This window comes from Choloepus didactylus, chromosome X (genome assembly GCF_015220235.1).
Source record: "Choloepus didactylus isolate mChoDid1 chromosome X, mChoDid1.pri, whole genome shotgun sequence".
In the NCBI taxonomy this organism is placed as follows: domain Eukaryota; kingdom Metazoa; phylum Chordata; class Mammalia; order Pilosa; family Megalonychidae; genus Choloepus; species Choloepus didactylus.
Window position 1 is genome coordinate 106,134,164 of NC_051334.1, and position 19,668 is coordinate 106,153,831.

Below are 19,668 nucleotides of genomic sequence, written 5' to 3' on the forward strand. Positions count from 1 at the left end.
ACCATAATAATTTATGAAAATTGCAACATATATTTATATTTAATATGTGCTTAAGGATTGCCCATTCAAGGCACACAAAATTCTATTCAGAATTATATTTTATCCAATACAGTTACAATTCACATTGTTTAAATAGAAAAGATGTACATATTCAATAGAGTGTTGTGCCAAATGATTACTATTTCTCCTTACTGTGGTTTCATTTAAACAAATCTGTACAAATGAACAGACTTTTAGCCTTTATAATAGTCTAAAAACTAAAATAGATAAGAAAATAAAATACAAATTCTGTCATATCACATAATAAAACATACATTCAAACTATGTTTGTTCAAAATGTTTTTGAAATATCTGAGTTATTTTGCTTACTAAATTTTCATCTGGGAATCTTCCCTTCTACACAAAATTCTCACAATGTTCTGCAAATAGATCAATTTACATCTGAATAAATTTTAAGTACCAAAGTTGTATGCAATATCAGCATGACAGTGGAAAAAAAATTGTGTTCTAGCATAACTTAAAAATTGAGCCTATGATTCCTGGGGATTACCAATACAATTGTATCTTAATTCACTTTTGTATGGAAAATTTACAGGAAATATTTATTTGTAAACAAAAAGCCTGGTTTTTAAACCATTGGTGTGAATATAAGATTCTCGCTTTCCTATCCTTGGTTAAATGCAATCAATTTTAGTAATATTTCTGGTGTGAGAATGGAAAGTGCAAAAATGATTTGTTTGAATGACCCCTATTTGCTTCACCAAGACTGAGCTTGAAGATTTTCACAGAGTTATCCCTACAGTAATTTTATTGTAACATAATCAGCAGGCTTCTGACAGGCCTAGACTTCTTCATGGTGCAATCTAGCCATTGTAATACTGATAGCTGTACTTTCTACCTCAGTCTTCCTCAGATACTAGTTTATTTGTATTTTTAAATTCTCATAAGAAAATGTCATATACATTATGCACCATTAGAAATTGTGTTATGTCTATCAAGCCACTAGATTATCAGACAATAAATAAAATGCATAAAAATACTAGCCTTGGAAGAAGAGAGATATGGTTTTTAATCCTACTTTAAGAATACATTAACCCCATGAACTTGGGTAATTTGTTTAACCGCTCTGATTTTTCACTTGTCTCATCTCTCATAAGTTATTTGTCTCATCTCTCATAAGTTATTTGTGTGAATTAAATAAAATAATGGATATAAAGTACTTAGAACAATGCTTGCTACATAGTAAGTTATTAATATTTGACAGATATTGTTATTAATTGAATATTACTAGCTCTCTAATCAAAGCATACCAGTCTACAATATGGCAGTAATTAAAAATGTAGATTCTTAAGTGAAAAAGATTCTGCTCAGCCATTCACTAATTCTGTCATCTTGGACATCTCTCTGAAATTTTCTGTTCCTCAATGTATTCAAGTGTAAAATGAACATAGTGACACCAGTTATCTCGTAGGATTGTTCTTAGGATTAAATGAGATAATTCATGTAAACTGTTTAACATAATGGCTGGGGCATAATCAACTAACTTAGTAGTTTGCTGGTTTTTAAAAAATTTCTTAAGTATCTTGAAGACTACCTAGCGAAATAACATGGAAAACCCCTATTGTGAGGAATCAAACTGTTATCAACATTTTTAAGAAAAATATATAAGTGTGTACCTTATAGGGATTATTTTCTATTGCAAATCTTCCAGCTAAAGTTTAATGTGTGGAAAAAGAATGAAAAAAGAATAAGTTAAAAGAGCACTGACATATGCCCTGTTCTAACATCTTTATTAATAGACCCCATAAGATACATTTTAATAATTTCAATTTTACCTTAAAACACAAATGATTTTCAAAACCAATTCATTAAAAATGTACACATGCATATATCCATATATAACACAAAACTTTGCAATACATGCACAAAATACCGTAGCAATAAAAGTTCTGACAAAGTATTCTCACCAGTAGTGACTGGACCCACATCCATCTGACAAAAGCCCACCCATTCTTCAAAGCTCAAATTAAAAGCCAATCCCTCATTGAAGCCTTCCAAGATTTCTTCACTAAAATGTCATCTCCATTTATAAATTGTCATGGCTCTTTCATTATTCATATTTTAATGACTCATAATAACTACCTCTTACTACAGGTTTGTACATGTGTGTATGTGTGTGTGTAAATATTTCTCTTATTTCCCATACTAGGTGGTAAGCTCATGAAGTGCACAGACTGTACATCTTTATTTCTGTCCCCAAAATCATCTAGGCCAGTGTTTTGGATGTAATGGGCACATAAAAATATTTCATATAATCATAAAATATTAGAGCTAGAAAATGCCATAGGCAATCATATGCTCAAGGTACTAAAAGCACAATTATTGCACAGTGGGAGATAAAGAACAAAGGCCACTATTTTTCAATGCTTATGGATACAGAAACACAAGTGAAATTCCACCTCTTGTATCATAGAATCAGTTTATACTCTTTCTTGAAAATTGTGGTATTTTTGTTTAAAAATGCCTTTACACTTTGTTCTCTGCAATTTTTTTTTTAACATTGCAATATGCTTTCTTTAATTGTAACAAAGGCAATACACCAAAGTTAAATGCCTATAAGAGGGGTCACAAGGGAGGGGTACAGGATTCTTGGCATTAATGTTGTCTGACTTGTTAATGGTGCTTTATTTTAACCTTTTCTTTTGTGGCTTTTTATTTGCCATTTTTCTCTTTCTTTTTCTTTTCTTTTGTCTTTTTACTTTTTTCACTTCTTCATCTTTGTGGCTGTATTTCATCTTATTTTTATTTTTGTTTTATCCTTTTTATTACAGACCTTATTGTTGTATTTTATTTTATTTTTACTTTTCCTTTTATCCTTTTTATTATTCTTTTGTTTCAATTCTCTTTTTTATGAGTAATGAACATGCATAAGTGCTAATTGTGGTGATGAATGCACAGCCATATGATGATACTGTAAAGAACTGATTGTACACTGTGAATGATTGCATGGCATTTGAATATATCCCTATAAAATTGCAGGGAAAAAGGAATAAACAGAGGGACACAGGTGCTGGAAAGAACTTAGAGAGATGTGTGTATTCATTGTTGGTGGGGAAGTACAATGGTGTAGCCTATCTGGAGGACAGTAAGGTGGTCCCACAAAAAGCTAGGTATGTGGAGGTTTCAAGGCCCTGCAACCTCAGTATGGGGTATATACTTGGAAGACCAGAGAACAGGGATAGGAATGGACATTTTAGCACCAGTATATATAGTGGCAGTATTCACTATTTGCAATAGATGGGGGTGGCCTAGGAGTGCATTGACTGATGGACAGAATGGCTAACTCTGGTGTGTGCATACAATGGAATATTGAGTGGCTACAAGAAGAAATGAAGCTATGAGACACAGCTAGTTGAATGAATCTTGAGTACATTTTGTGTGAAGTACGCCAGAAATGAGAGGACAAACACTACAATGCCTCACCAATAAGGACTAAGTATAATATGTAAACTCTGAGAACTGAATCTTAGAGCACAGCTTATCAGGGAAATGCTTACTGTAATTGTCCCTAGATTGTAAACTCTTAACAGCAGTCACATCTGTTCCTGAGTTGTAATGGTTAACTCCAAATCCTGAGATGCTGAGCTACTTATGTATATAGCCTGGTCAGTCTCTGGAACTTTGGGTATCTGTGTGACACATGAAACTCAGAGCTAAAACTTGGCAGCTATGAATTTCAGTGTTACCCCACATGGCAACTGGTATCTGGGGCAGGGTGCTGCCAGAGCACTCCTGCCCGGACCTGCAACCCCGAGACAAAGGGCTGTGTGGGCCCACGCCAGTCTGCGTAGCTGTTGCCACGCCTCTGGGGGACCATCTGTGCCACTGCTTGGGCCATCGACCTGCTCCTGCCAGCAGATTGGAGGTGGGGGAAGGGTGGACTCACATTGGGGAGCTATGGTCGTCATCGCCATCCTGGGTCCATCGCAGCAGCTTTGCATGCCCCAGGCTGCTGCTCCCTCTGCAGTCTCAATGCAATCCAGACACTGGCAGAAGCTCCTATTCTCTGCAATTTTTAATTCAGTTTTCAAAAATGCTTCCTTTTATTCTTTCATTGTTGACTACCATTATGAAATTAATATGTCTTATGGGTATTTTTTCACTTCCAGATGGTCTCATCAATAGGTATGCAAGGAAATACTAATACATAAGCTTGAGCTTCAGGTTTGAAAGATAGTGTCTTTCTGCATAGCATTTAAGGTTCAGTGAAAGCCAAAAAGTATATGAGAAATATGTGCTTCTAGCCATGATGGAATAATTGGGATCACACTGTCCTCCTAACATAAGCAACTAGACAACTGGACAAAATACATGATACCACAATTTTTAGAAACTGGACAAATGGCAGCAGAGGACTATGACCCAATAGAAAGGGGAAGCAAAAGAGATGTTAGCCATGATCACTCTGACTTTAAGCTGAGAGGCACTTTCTAAACCAGGGTATATGGAGGGAGAACCCAAGCAGAGCATGATGGAGGTTCACTGAATTTAGAAGACAGAAATTATAGCTTGGGAGACTACTGGGGCTGGAATTTGCAGGGCTCAATACTCTAAAAGGTGGAGCTTCACAGAAAAGAGCTCCAAAAATCTGCATAGGATCCTCTTTTGTTTGTTGCTGAATGTTAAAATACACATGAACAGAGTGCAACAGTATCAGGTGAGGCAAATAATGAATGAGGAGTTGTGAGGTGAGGCTATCACACAGAGTAGGTAGATTTTCAAGTTTTTATAAGCCAGTTTGGAAAGAACTAATTGAACAGTCAGGGCATTCAGCAGAAACCAAAAGAACGTCACCCTTTAGTAGTTGGACTAAACCAGCAGTAGAGAAAAGGCCACAGAATAATCACTCCAACAAAGCTTAAAAGATAAACCACAAAAGACCAAGCTGTTGCACAAATAAGTCAACTGTCTCCCATAAAAAGTTGAGCATTTTAAGAGAAGACAATGAAAGACAGCACTCAACACGTAAAATAGACAATGCCCATGTTCTGGTTTGCTAATGCTGCCATTATGCAAAATACCATAAATGGATTGGCTTTTATAAAGAGGGTTTATTCAGTTACAAATTTACAGTTAAAAGGCCATGGAAATGTCCAAATTAAGGCATGAACATGAGTAGACCTTCACCAAAGGAAGGCCAATGGTGACCGGAAACCTCTGTTAGTTGGGAAGGCACATGGCTGGCATCTGCTGATCACGGGTTGTGTTCCAGCTCCTCTCTCAGCTCCTGTGCATTCTTCAAAATGTTGCTCTTGGGGCATTTTGTCCTCTCTTAGCTTCTCCAGGGCCAACACTGGGCTAGCATCTCCGAAGTTTCAGCAAAAGTCTGCTTTCAGCAGTGGTTGCATTTTACTATACTACAGCTGTTCTGAGGTCCTTCTGTTTCTGAGATCTTTAATAGGACTCCAGTGATTAAGTCAAGACCCACCCTGAATGGGCAGAGTCCATATCTCCATGGAAATAATTTAATCAAATGTTTCACTCACAGTTGATTGAGTCACATCTCCATGGAAACACTCAATCAAAGGGTTCCAAATTAATCAACATTAATATGTCTGCCTCCACAAGAATGCATTAAAGAATATGGCTTTTGGTGGGATATAATATATCCAAACTAGCACAGCCCAACATCCTATAAAAAATTAATAGACAGGTGAAAAAGAAGAAAAACTATGTATGACCCATAAGCAGAAGAAAAATCAGTCAATAACAACAGAGCCTGAAATCACAGAAATGATGGAGTAAGAAATAGGCATACAAAAATAGGTATTATAAATATGTTCAAGGTAAAAGGAACCATAAACACAATTTGGAGAGAAATACAGGACAAAAAATAAACAAATGGGATTTTTAGAAATGAAAAGTACAATATCTCAAATGAAAGATGGACTGAATTGGCTTAAACCTGGTAAGATATTGTAGAAGAAAAGGCCAGGGAAATTTGAAGACTGCAATAGAAACGTCAAAATTGAGGTACAGAGAGAAAAATGACTGAAAAACTTGAACTGAGCCTTAGTGACATGTAGGAAAATATCCAGCAGTCTAACATACAGAAATTAGAATTTTCTTTGACAATTTTGTAGTGCAGATCTGCCTAAAGGGAGAAAGGTAAGAATGCCAGACATTTGATTAGAAAATTTGCAATTCAGAGGGCAGTGAATATTATCAAACTGCTGGGAGATAGAAAATTTTAAATAAAAAATTCCATACCCTGTGCAAATAGCATTCATATATGAAGGCAAACTACTTTTTTTGGACAAAAAAAAAATTACTGAGAGAATTTGTAGCCATAAAATTTTCGCTACAAAAAATTTAAAGGAAAATGTCCTAGAATCAGGAGATAATAAAAGATGGAAACTTGTTTCTATACTAAGGAATGAAGAACTACAGAAATAGTAAATAATGTGGAAACATGTAAATAAACTATCATGGAAGGAGCAGCATTTATATCTTATTGAAATAGAGACCTTTGATACAGATTTGCTTTCCCTGCATCCAATACTTGTGCCAAAACTACCATCCATGGACTTATGGAATGCCTTATCCACTATTACTACATTCCACACAGCGTTGTTTTGAGCAAGGAACTCATTAAAGCAAATCAAGTGTGACAATGGGCTTATGCTCATTGAAGTTCACTGGTCTTACCAGGTTCCCCATTATCCTGAAGCAGCTGGACTGATTGAACAGTGGAAGTGCCTTTTGAAAACTCAATTACAGTGCCAACTGGATTACACTACCTCTCATGGCTGGGGCAGTGTTCTCTAAGAGGCTGCATAAGCTCTGAATCAGGGTCCCATCTCTGGTGCTGTTTATTCCAAAGTCAAGATTCATGAGTCCGGGAATCAAGGGGTAGAAATGGGATTTGCACCACTCACTATCACCCCTAGTGATCCTCTAGCAAAATTCTTGCTTTCTGTCCCTGCAACCTCATGCTCTTCTGGTTAAAAGACTTAGTTCCAATAGGAGGAATGTTTCAACCAGGAGATACAACAATGATTTCATTTAACTGAAAGTTAAAAATTCCATTCAGCCAGTTTAAGCTCCTCATTCCTCTAAATCAACAGGCAAAGAAGGGAGTTATTGTACTGGCTGGGGTGATTATTGTTATTACCAAGAGGAAATTGGAGTGCTACTACACAATGGAGGTAAGGAAGGGTAAGCTTGTAATATAGGAGATCCCTCATGGCGTCTCTTAATACTATCATTCCCTGTGATTAGAGTCAATGGAAAACCACAACAACCCAATCCAGACAGGATTACTAATGACTTGGACCCTTAAGTAATGAAGGTTTGTGTCACCCACCAGGAAAAGAATCATGACCAGCTGAAATGCTTGCTGAGCAAAAAGGGACTAGTGAATGGGTAGTGGAAGAAAGTAGTTATAAATACTAGCTATAATCATGTGACCAGTTGCAGAAATGTGGACTGTAATTATGAGTATTCTCTCCTTATTGTTATAACTATGTGTGTATCTCAAATATCTTTGTTTTCTTTTCTCTCTTATACCCTTATCATATAAGTTGTATTAATGTTACATCACAGTATTGAAGTTACAGGATAACAAGGATAAGAATGAATATTGCTATCTAAGGACTTGCATTCTCTTCTAGGGAAAAGGCTAGTATATTTTTGGTTCTACACAGGACACTTGTATCATGTTTGACAAAAGTATAACTAATTCTCTTTATTTGGAGACTAAGTATGATTTATAGAAATGTGTATGGGTGTCAAGTTGACAGGAGTGTAGAGCAATGGTTAATTTCATTTGTCAATTGGCTAGGATATGGTGTCCAGTTGCTTGGTAAAGCACTGGGCTGTTTGTCAATAAGAGAGCACTTCAAGATGGGATTTGCATCTATAATCACTTGATTACATCTACAGACAGCAAGGGAGATCACCCTCAGCAATGTGTGGAGTCTCCTCATCCAATACATTAGAAGTCTTAAAAGAACTGAGGATTTCAGAAGTCAGAAGAGAAATTTGCATTCGACTTTGGATTGGCTCTTACCAGAATTTCTAGCCAAGCAGCTTCCCCTGGGAAATTCAAACTAAGGACTCCAACACCACCTTTATTAGAGTTCCCACCTTGTGGTCTGCCTTACAGATTTCAGACTTACCAGCCCTCACACTCACATAAGCTCATTTCTTAGAATTATTATCTCTAAATATCTGTATATATCTTATTGATTTTGTTTCTCTGAAAAACCCTGAATAATATGACTATTTTCTCCTTTTCAAAATTTCTTTATAGGATAATTAATTGTTTAACATAAAAATAATAGCAAACTATCATGGCATTCATCACATATGATGAAGTGGGAAGCATATTCTTATAAACATCTCATTATACATTAGTGGAATAATAGTATTTAAAGGTAGACTATGAAAATATAAATGTATGTATCATAAATTCTAGATCAAAATAAATGGGAAATGTAGAAAAAAATAACATTATACTTGATATAAACCCAACTATATCAGTAATTGAATTAAAGTAAATAGTTTAAACACTAATTAAAAAGCATAGGTAGTCAGAATGGATAAAAGAGAAAGATCCTTCTATATGATCTAAGATAAGCACTTTAAAGAAAAAAGGCAAAGGTTCAATGTAAAAGGATGAAGAAAGATAACACCATGCAAGCACTAATTATAACATAAATTGAGTGACTACATTAATATCAGGAAATTAAACCTCATGACAAGATATTGTCAGCAAAAGGAAGGTCAGTTCTTGATAATAAATCAATTCATTCAGAAGATATAACAATCTTAAGGGTGTGTGCACTTAATTTCAGAGACTGAAAATACATTTAGGTTGATAGAACTCAGTGGAGAAATAGGCAATTCCTATACTATGGTAGGAAATTTCAAAATTTCTCTCTTGGTAATTGATAGAACACATAGACAGAAATAAGGAAGTATGTGGAAGGCTTGAAAAACACTATCAACCAAATTGATCTAATTGGCATTTTATAGAATATGCACCAACAAAAGAAGATCACATTCTTTTCAAATTCACATGAAATAGTTGTAAATTGAGCCTTAAAAAATTTCAGTTAGTTAGAAAGTAGTGAAATCATAAAAGACAATGACCTCTGACTACAACATAATTAAATGATAAATCAATAACAGTAAGATTTCCCTCAATCATGTTGAAATCTAGTGATAGAAATCTAAAGCTCTATGGGCTTGAAGTATCAGAGGACAAAGCCAGAGTCCACCAGAATATATCGAAATTAGGAGTCAATCCCTAAAAGCAAATAAATCACAGATTCAACTGTGCCAACAAGGGGAACTTGAAGGGGTCAGGCTAAGATGAAGCAACCATGGAAATCCTTAAGAATAAAGCAGAGATATCAACTGCTGGATATATCACATGAGGCAAAGTTTGCAGTTTGAGAGCATTATAAAACAAAAATAAAGCAAAACCAAACCAAACCAACAAACAAAAAACAATGTTCAGAAGAATACAACAGATTTGAGTTGCTAAAATATATTCTACAATGTCCAGTTTTGAAGCAAAAATTTCTAAACATTCAAAGAAATAGGAAATTGCGACCCACACTTAGTAAATAAAGGCATTCAAAAATGATTCCAAATGGGCTCAGATGTTGTGTTAATCAGATGACTTAAAACAGCTATTGAATATATATTCAAAACATTAAAAGAAAATACTGCATCATTGAATGAGAAGAGAGAGACTCCAATCAAAAAAGTGGAAACTATTTAAAAAATGGAAATTCTAGAGCTGAAGATTAAAATGACTAAAATATTCCAATGCTGAAAGTCAGAAAATTGCCAAACAAGCATTCTAAATCCAGTAAAACTATCCTTCAAAAATGAAGGTGAAATAGATATTTTCAAATAAATAAAATCTGTGATAATTCACCACAAGCAGGCTTGTAGTACGAAAATTGGTAATGGAAGTACCTCAGGATGAAGGAAAATAGCACAATCTAGCAATCTCAGTCTACATTAGGGAATGAAAAGGACTGGAAATGTGGAAATGGTAGACATGTGAACATATGAAGGGCTATGCTTTTTTTTCTTTTCTTCACTAAATAATTATAGCACTGTTTTTTTCTTTATTGACTTTATTTTAGTTTTTGTACACAAAGAAAAATCATTTTCATATCCATCATGAACAAAAAAAGGCAGAGCTAGAAGACGTGTGTTCTTCACCAAAGTAAAGCTGTGCTAAAGGCTCCAAACATTTCAATTTTTAAAATAAATATTTTCATTTTCTGATGTCTACTTTCATGTCTTCAGAGTGTCATCGGAAAACCGAAGCCTATCATGAATTACAATTTTGTTTAGAATCCCAGCTCACTGTGTTTGGAACTTGCCATACCATATCCAGCTTGGTTAGGAGGAGGTATTACATGGAGTGGGGCTTGTCCTTGGGGAGGCTGAGCACCAAATCTACCCATCCAAGCAGCAGAAGTTGATTGATCTACTCCAAATCCTTGTTGATTCCATGGTTGCCCATACACCCCATAAGGCAGTACATGCCACCCATTTGCCATATACTGTCCATATTGCTGTGGGTTTCCATAAACTTGGCTCCATTGACCCCACTGACTATAGTCAACCTCTTTGAAGGTTTTAGTCATATCAGGAGATTCTTTACCCCGATAGCATTTAACATGTCCTTCAATCATAGTACCAGTCACTGAAACAATGGCATGGGCTGCACTTCCATGGGTTGAAAACCTGAAAAATGAATAGCCCTTCTCTGAAAAAACTCTTATTTCCATAATTGGTCCAAATGGTGAAAATGTCTGTCTCATAAGCTGATCTGTTAACCCAGAAGCAATTCTCCACAGTATATAGTACAAATTTTTGGACTTGACTGGTTTACTACATCTTCAAATCTCAACTGCTTAGTGTTGTTTCCTTGTGTACTTTTAGGTGCAGGTGGTTTACATGTGGCCCAATTGGTTCAGACCTGATGACCACACAACCACTGACCTCCCGTATGCACAATTGCATTTTCTGCATCCAGTTTGTCATAAAAAGATACAAAACCATAGCTTTTGGATTTTCCAGTTGCCATGTCTTTGACTACCTGGGCATCTGATATTTTACCAAAGGGAGCAAAGGCTGATTTTATATCTTCTGTTGTAATTTCTGGACTCAAATCCCCAACAAACACATGGAAGTGATTGGAAGTATCTGTTTTTCTGGCTACTTGGTGTTGTTGCCCAGTTTACTTTGACCTCCTTTCCCCAAATATTTCTCTCATTCATAGCAGCTAATGCAGCAGCTGCATCTCTGTGTTCATAAAATTCCACAAAGCAATATGGGTGCTGCTTGTATGTTCTGTTATCATTTTACAGCTTTTACAGGGTCCAATTTGACTGAATAATTGAAGTATAAGGACTTCAGTTACATCTCTAGAGAGATTACCTACATTATCTATGCTATAAACACCATATCGTTTTCTGAAGATAGAGCCACATGTCTTAGCTTGTATGTGTCTCTTATGTTCCAGGAAGTGAACTAAGTGCTGCAGGGGTAAAACCTAGGAGGATGTAGCAGTCCTTGTCTAAAAAAAGACAGAGTCTTCCATCATGGTGGGTGCGACAGAGCGATCCCGGGACAAGGGGGAGAGGGCAGGGCTGGGGAAGGGAGGGGGTGGGGAGGAAGGGTAGGGGGGCTCCAGGCACTGGATAGGGACAGAGGAAAAGGCACCACACCCTGCTCTTGAGCTCGCTCCCCACAGCCCACGCCCAACACTGCGCTCCTACCAAGGGGAGCAGGAGGAGGAGGAGGAGATAGCACTGGTTTTGGTGGGTGCTTTATATATATGAACTCTGAGATCCCACAAATAGACCCTCACTAATAGTCAATTGGTTTTTATAAAGGTGACAAGATAATTCACTGGGGAAATCCTAGTCTTTACAACTAGAGGTGCTGAAACAGATATACATATGGAAAAAAAATGAACATCAGCTGTTTCCTCACATCATACTAAAAAATTATCTTCAACTGGATCATGGACCTAAACATAAAAGCTAATGCAATATATCTTTGAGATGAGGAGTGCACACAACTGTGGCCCATGGACCATATTTGGCCTCCAGTCTGTTTTGATATGGCACTTGAACTAAGGACTTTTTTATGTGGACATATATCTAAATGATCAAAGTTCCCACCTTAGAACTCTAGAAAAAGAATAGTAAATTAAATTCTTCAAAAATAGGACAGAAATTATAAAAATAATAGATTAAATCAATGAAATAGAAAAAATAGAGAAAATAATGGAAGCAAAGCTATTTGATTTTGAAAAATCAATAAATTTTATAAATCTCTAGCTAGACTGATCAAGGTGAAAGAAAGATGACAAAAATTTACAATATTAGAAATGAAAGAGGGTCAAATACTACAACCTTTAAAATGTTAATAAGAGAAAATAGTGATCAACTTATGCCAACAAATTTCACAATTCAAACAAAATGGAAAATTTCATGAAATACACCAAGTAGTAAAACTGACACAAGAATTCTAAAAATTGACTAGCCTTGTATCTGCCAAAGATATTGAATTTATAATTAAAGTATTCCCACAAAGAAAATTCAAAGTACAGATGCCTTAATTTGTAAGTGACGACAAAAAATTAGGGAAGAAATACCCCAGTACTTCACAAATTTTTCAGGCAATATAGGAGGAGAGAACCCTTCCCAAGTAATTGCTCAAAACCGGATAAATTATGCTGATACCAAAACTGGACAAAAGAACAAGAAAGACAATTATCCTTCATTATCATAGATGCAGAATCCTTTAACAGCCTATGAGCAAAGCAAAACCAGCCATATATTAAAAGAACTCATCACAACCAAGTGGGTTTTATCCTAAGAATGCAAAGTTGGCATAACATTCAAAAATCAATCATTATGTTTCACCATATAAACATACTGAGAAAGAAAAAACACATGGACACCTCCATAGATTCAGAATAAAGCATTTTACAAGATTCAGTATTCATTCATGATAAAAATTGCCAATAAAAGAATAGAACAGAGTTTCTTCAACCTTATGAAGGACAACTATGAAAAAATTCTATAGGTAATTTCTGAATTCTTTCCTTCTGAAAGGAAAAATAAGGTAAGGATATTCACTTTCATTACAAAATATTTACAAAATACTATTAAAAGAAAACAAATGAAGCCTAAATAAATTGAGAGGTATGCTGTGTATATGGATTGAAAGATTCTATATTGTTAAGCTATCCATCATCATAATGTGCTGTCCACCTAAGGCTGTAAAAATCGATCAATAAAACAGCTGTGAGAGCCCATAAATAGGTCCACACTAATAAGGTTAACTCATTTTTTATGAAGATGACAAGGCAATTCACTGGGGAAATCCTAGTTTTCTCAACAAGAGGTGCTTAAGCAATTAGATATACATATGGAGATAAAAATGAACTCATGCCATATACAAAAGTTAACCTGAACTAGATCATAGACCTAAATATAAAAGCTAAAACTATAAATCTTTGAGAACAGGGGTTGGCATATCTATGGCCCACTGGCCATATTTGGCATGCAGTCTGTTTTGGCATTGCACCTGAACTAAGGACATTTTTCAAACTTTTAAAGGGGAGGAGGAAGAATAGAAGAAGAAAAACAAGGAGGAGGGAGAAGAAAAGGAAGAGGAAAAAAGAGAAAACATGTAACAAAGACCATATGTAGCTCACAAAGCTGAAAATATTTTCTATCTGGCCCTTTAGAGAAATTGTTTTATGATCCCATTCAAGAAAGCAACAACGACGTCTTCACTGTAAACCTAGGGATAGCCAAAGAGCTCTTTTATATTTCACAGAAATCAAAATCATGAAAGAAAACATTGAAAAATTGTACTTCATAAAAAAATCAAAAGCCTTAGCTTTATGAAATACAGTGTTAAGAAAATGAAAATGGGGAAACTTCCAGGGAATATGGAAGAGGAGGGAATTCCAGGACTCATTCCTCTTCCAAAACAGCTAGTGCACAGGCAGGAACTGTCTGAAACAACTGTTCTGGGGCTCTGGAGGCCAGAGGAGCACTGTACAGGATCCAGGGAAGAGTGAGATGAGAGGCTGAGAACTCTGCTAAAGAACTGTGAGTAGCTCCCTCTGAGTAGTAGCAGCCAGTATCCATCCCCCACTCTGGCATACTGTGGCAATTTGCAATATCTGCCAGAAGTTTGCATATGAGTAACCTCTAGAATGACCTGTCAACACTATTTGGAATCTCTTAGCCACTGCAACCTTATTTTGTTTCATTTCTCTTCCTCATTTTGGTCAAGAAGACATTGTCAATTCCATGATGCCAGGGCCAGGCTCATCCCCAGGAGTCATGTCCCACATTTGGGGGAGAATAGTGTGTTTGTTGCAGAGTTTGGCTTAGTGAGAGAGGCCACATTTGAGCAACAAAAGAGGTTCTTTGGGGCGACTCTTAGGCATAATTGTAAGTAGGCTTAGATTTTCCATCACAGAAATAAGTTTTATAAGGGCAAGCCTCAAGATCAAGGGCTTGGCTTATCAAATTGGGAGTCCCTAATGCTTGAGAGAATATCAGGAATTCTCCAGGTGGGGAAGTTTAATAGTTCCCCAAGTTTTCTCCCATCCCTCAGGGGATTTGCAAATACTTTTTTTATTTTCTGTGCAAAATACTCTGGAATATATAGGGGTATTACAATAACCTGTACAGAATAACAAGATCTCATTCCCTATTCTAGGTTCTGTGTATTTAGGTGGTTTAAATAAACTGACCAGACAGGTTAAGTTATATAGTGTGCTACAGAAAATTTAAATTTTGGACAAATAAGCATCTCTTCCTTTGGTCTCACACAGAAGTTGAAGTTTTAAAATATAGACAATAGCATCCTTTATGCTGTATTTTGACTCACCTTAGTCTGAACCAAATCATCTTCATTCATACCTCTAATTGAAGTCTTGATCACGGCTTTTGATCAGAGAATTCAGATTGCTGATTTTGGTTTTAAGCTGCTGCTTTAGCCTGCCCAGGACAGGGATGGTTGTCAACATGACACAACAGAGGTGAAGGCAGTGGAATTTAAAGGCACTGCAACTTTTTGGGGCTTCAGGGAAGAGTTTGCTGAAGATTGCCATCTGTTGGGCAAGCCAGGAAGGTGCAGCTATGGGGAGTAGTCAAAAAGGATTCTGGCATGTTTCCTGACCCTCATCCTAGGGCTCTGTGGAGTTTGTCTGTACCCCTTCCATAAGTCCCTGGCTCTGTTCAGCTGGGAAATATTGACTTGGGAATGTGCTCTCCAGGGTGACCTTCCTCCCAGAATTTTCCCTCTGGGCAAAAGCAGCTAGAGGCAACAGAAAGAGTGTAAAATATCTATAGAGGCAAAGCAAAACCAAACAGAAGAGCTCAAGATTTTCAGAGAAGGAACAGAGGAAAGGAAGTTTCTCCTGGAGTGAAACAATGGAACAAATACTGCAATCTTAAAAATTGTATCACACATCCAGGGCAAGAATCAGATGAAGAACAGCTGAAAAAAAAATCTGATCAGTTAAACATGGACAATTCCAAAGGTATAGAATAAAAAATTGAGCTGTGTCAAAGAAGATCCTTAACTCAAAAGCCAATTGACAATAAAACCCTACACAAGAGAGAGAAACTGACCACCAAAGCAAACTTATTAAGACAATCAGATGCCTAGGCATCAGCAAAAATTATAAGCCATACTAAGAAACAGGAAGATATGGCTCAGACAAAGAAACAAACTAAAAGGTCAGAAGAGACACAGAATTTGGAACAACTAATCAAAGATTTTGAAACAAATCTCCTAAATCAATTCAAGGAGATGAAGGCAAATATGACTAAAGAGATAAAGGATATTAAGAAGAAAGGGTGAGCCTAAAGAAGAATTTGAAAACATGCAAAGAAAAATAACAACTTATAGGAATGCAAGGCACAATAGAAGAGATTAAAAATATTCTAGCAGTATACACAGCAGATTTTAACAGGCAGAAGGAAGGATCAGCAAACGAGAAAACAGGGCATCTGAAATTTTACAGACAGAAGAACAGATAGAGAAAAGAATAGAAAAAATTAAGCAGTGTCTCAAGGATTTGTATGACAGCATGAAGCATGAAAACATGTGTCATCACAGGTGTCCCAAAAGGAGAAGAGAAGGGAAAGGGGGCAGTAAGAATATCTAGGAAATAATTGCCAAAAGTTTTCCAACAGTTATGATAGACAGAAATATAGATGCACAAGAAGCATAATGTACTCCAAACAAAAGGAACCCTGGTAGACCCACTCCAAGACACATACTAATCAGAATTTTAAATGCCAAAGATAAAGAGAAAATTCTGAAAGTAGCAAGAGAAAAGGGATTTTTCACATACAGGGGATCCTAAATAAGACTAAGAGCTGATTTCTCATCAAAAACTATGGGAAGAAAGGCAGCAGCTGTAGGATGTATTTAAAGTACTAAAGAGAAAAACCTGTCAGTCAAGAATTCCTTACCTGGCAAAACTCTCCTTCAAAAATGAGGGAGATTTTAAAATATTCACATATAAACAGACACTGAGAGAGTCCATCAACAAGAGATCTCCCATACAAGAAATACTAATGGGAGTTCTGCAAGCTGAAATGAAAATCCAGGAGTGAGAGGCTTGGTGGAGAGAGGAGAAATGAGGATTATCAGTAAGGGTAACTAAAAGGGTAAAAGGGGTAAAAGGAGGGACAAAAATAAGATATGATATATAAAGGCCAAAGGATAAAATGGTTGAAGTAAATACTACCTTTACAGAAATAATATTGAATGCTAATGGTTTAAACACCCCAATCAAAAGACACAGATTGGCAGATTGGATAAAAAAAATACAGTCCATCTATACGCTGTCTACAATAGATTCACCTTACACCCAAGGATAAAAATATGTTGAAAGTGAATGGTTGGGAAAAAAATATTCCATGTAAACAATAACCAAAAATGAGCTGGGGTAGCTATGCTTATACCAAACAAAATAGACTTTAAATGCAAAGCTGTTATAGAGACAAAGGAGGACAATATATATTAATAAAAGGGGCAATTCACCAGGAAGAAATAAGAATCTAAATATTTATGCACCTAAGCATGGTGCCCAAAATACAAGAGGAAAACACTGACAAAACTGAAGGGAAAAATAGATGTCTCTACAATAATGGTTGGATATTTCAATACACTGCTCTTATCAATGGATAGGACATCTAGACAGAGGATCAATAAGGAAACAGAGAATTTGAATAACATGATAAATGAACTAAACTCAGCAAGCATATATGGAACATTGCACCCCAAAACAATCTGGTATACATTCTTTTTAGTTCTCATGGATCAGTTTCCAGGATAAACTCCTTGTTGGGTCTCAAATTTAAAAATGTTGAAATTATACAAAGCACTCTCTCTGACCACAATGGAATGAAGGTGGTAATGTATAACAGGTGGAGATCTGGAAAATTCACAAATATATGGAGATTAAATAACACACTCTTAAACAATCAGTGGATCAAAGAAGAAATTGCAAGAGAAATCAGTAAATATTTTGAGACAAATGAAAACAGCAACAACAAAAAAGCACATCAGAACCTATAGGATGCATCAAAGGCATCCTATAGGAGGGGAATTTGAAGCCCTAAACACTTACATTAAAAAAAGAGAAAAGAGATAAAATCAAAGTTCTAATGTTACATGTGGAAGAACTAGGAAAAGAATAGCAAATTAATCCCACAGCAAGCAGAAGGAAAGAAATAACAAGGATTAGAATAGAAATAAATGAAGTTGAGAATAAAAATAATAGAGAATAAACAAAACCAAAGTTGGTTCTTTGAGAAAAACAATAAAATTAACAAACCCTCAGGTAGACTGATAAAGAGAAAAAGAGAGAAAATGCAAATAAAATCATAAATGAGAAGGGTGACCTCATTACTGACTCCACAGATATAAAAAGGATCATAAGAGGATACCATGAACAATAAATAGCATGTGAAAAATCAGAAAACTTAGATGAAATGGACAAATTCATAGAAACACACAAACAATTTACACTGACTCTAGAAGAAATAGAAGACTTCAATAGACCAATTACAAGTAAAGAGATGGAATCCCCAAAAGAAAAGACCAGGGCCAGATGGCTTCCAGGTGAATTCTAAAAATCACTCCAAGAAGAATTAATACCAATGCTGCTCAAATTCTTCCAAAAATTTGAAGAGCAGGGAACACTACCTAACATTCTATGAAGCCAACATCACCCTAATAGCAAAGCCAGGAAAATACACTGTAAGAAAAGAAACTTACAGACCAATTTCTCTAATCCTCAACAAAATACTTGCCAACTGAATCCAACAACACATCAAAAGAATTATGCACCATGATTAAGTGGGTTTTACCCAAGGCATGCAAGGGTCATTCAACATGAGAAAATCAATTGATGTAATACACCTCATTAACAAATCAAAGAGGAAAAACCACATGATCTTCTCAAATGAAGCAAAAAAGGCATTGGACAAAATTCTGCATCTTTTCACTATAAAAACACTTTGAAAGGTAGGAATCAGGGGAAACTTCCTCAACATGATAAAGCTTTCCCTCCAAGATATGGAACAAGACAAGGTTGCTCACTGTCACCATGGTTATTCTACACTGTGCTAGAAGTTCTAGCCAGAGTAGTTAGGCAAGAAAAAGAAATAGAAGATATTCAAATTGAAGAGGAAGAAGAAAAGCTTTCACTATTTGCAGATGACATAATCTTAAATAGAAAAAGGCCCCCAAAATCTAAAACTAAAGCAACTAGAGCTAATAAATGAGTTCAGCAAAGTGGTGGGACACAAGATCAGTATGCAAAAATCAGCAGTGTTTCTATACACTAGTAATGAGTAATATGAGGAGGAAATCAAGAAAAAATTCTGCTTACAATAGCAACTAAAAAATCAAATATTTAGGAATAAAATTAACCAGGGAAGTAAAGGAGCTGTACACAGATAAACTTCAAAACATTACTTAAAGAAATTAAAGAAGACCTAAATAAATGGAAATGCATTCTGTGTTAACGGATTGGAAGAGTAAGTATTGTTAAGAAATCAATTCTACCCAAATTGATTTACAGATTCAATGCATTCCCAATCAAAATTCCAACAGCCCACCTTTCAGAAATGGAAAAGCCCATTATTAAATTTATTTGGAAGGTAGGGGTCCTCAAATAGCCAAAAACATTTTGAAAAAGAATGAGGTTGGAGGACATACACTTCCTGACTTTAAAGCATAGTACATAGCCACAGTGTTCAAAGCAGCATGGTACTGGCATAAAGATAAACATACTGACGAATTGAATTCAGAGTTCAGAAATAGACCCTCACATCTATGGCCAACTGATTCACAATTCAAATAGCTGACATGAGACTTGTATGCAGAATATAGTAATACTTTTTATAACTCAATAATAATAAGACAAGCAACCCAATAAACAAATGAGGGAAAGTCTCATTTATGCACAAAAGAAGACATGTATGTGAACATTAAGCCCATGAGATGTAGAACATCATTAGACACCCAGTAAATAAAAATTAAATTTACAATGGCTAAACTTTTTTAAAGTTTATA

The 19,668-nt window shown here is 35.9% G+C and overlaps 1 pseudogene; it reads right to left on the reverse strand.

The window, feature by feature from the left end:
- Nucleotides 1-10,376: 10,376 nt before the first annotated feature.
- LOC119522290 lies at nt 10,377-11,470 on the reverse strand (annotated as a pseudogene).
- Nucleotides 11,471-19,668: the final 8,198 nt, after the last annotated feature.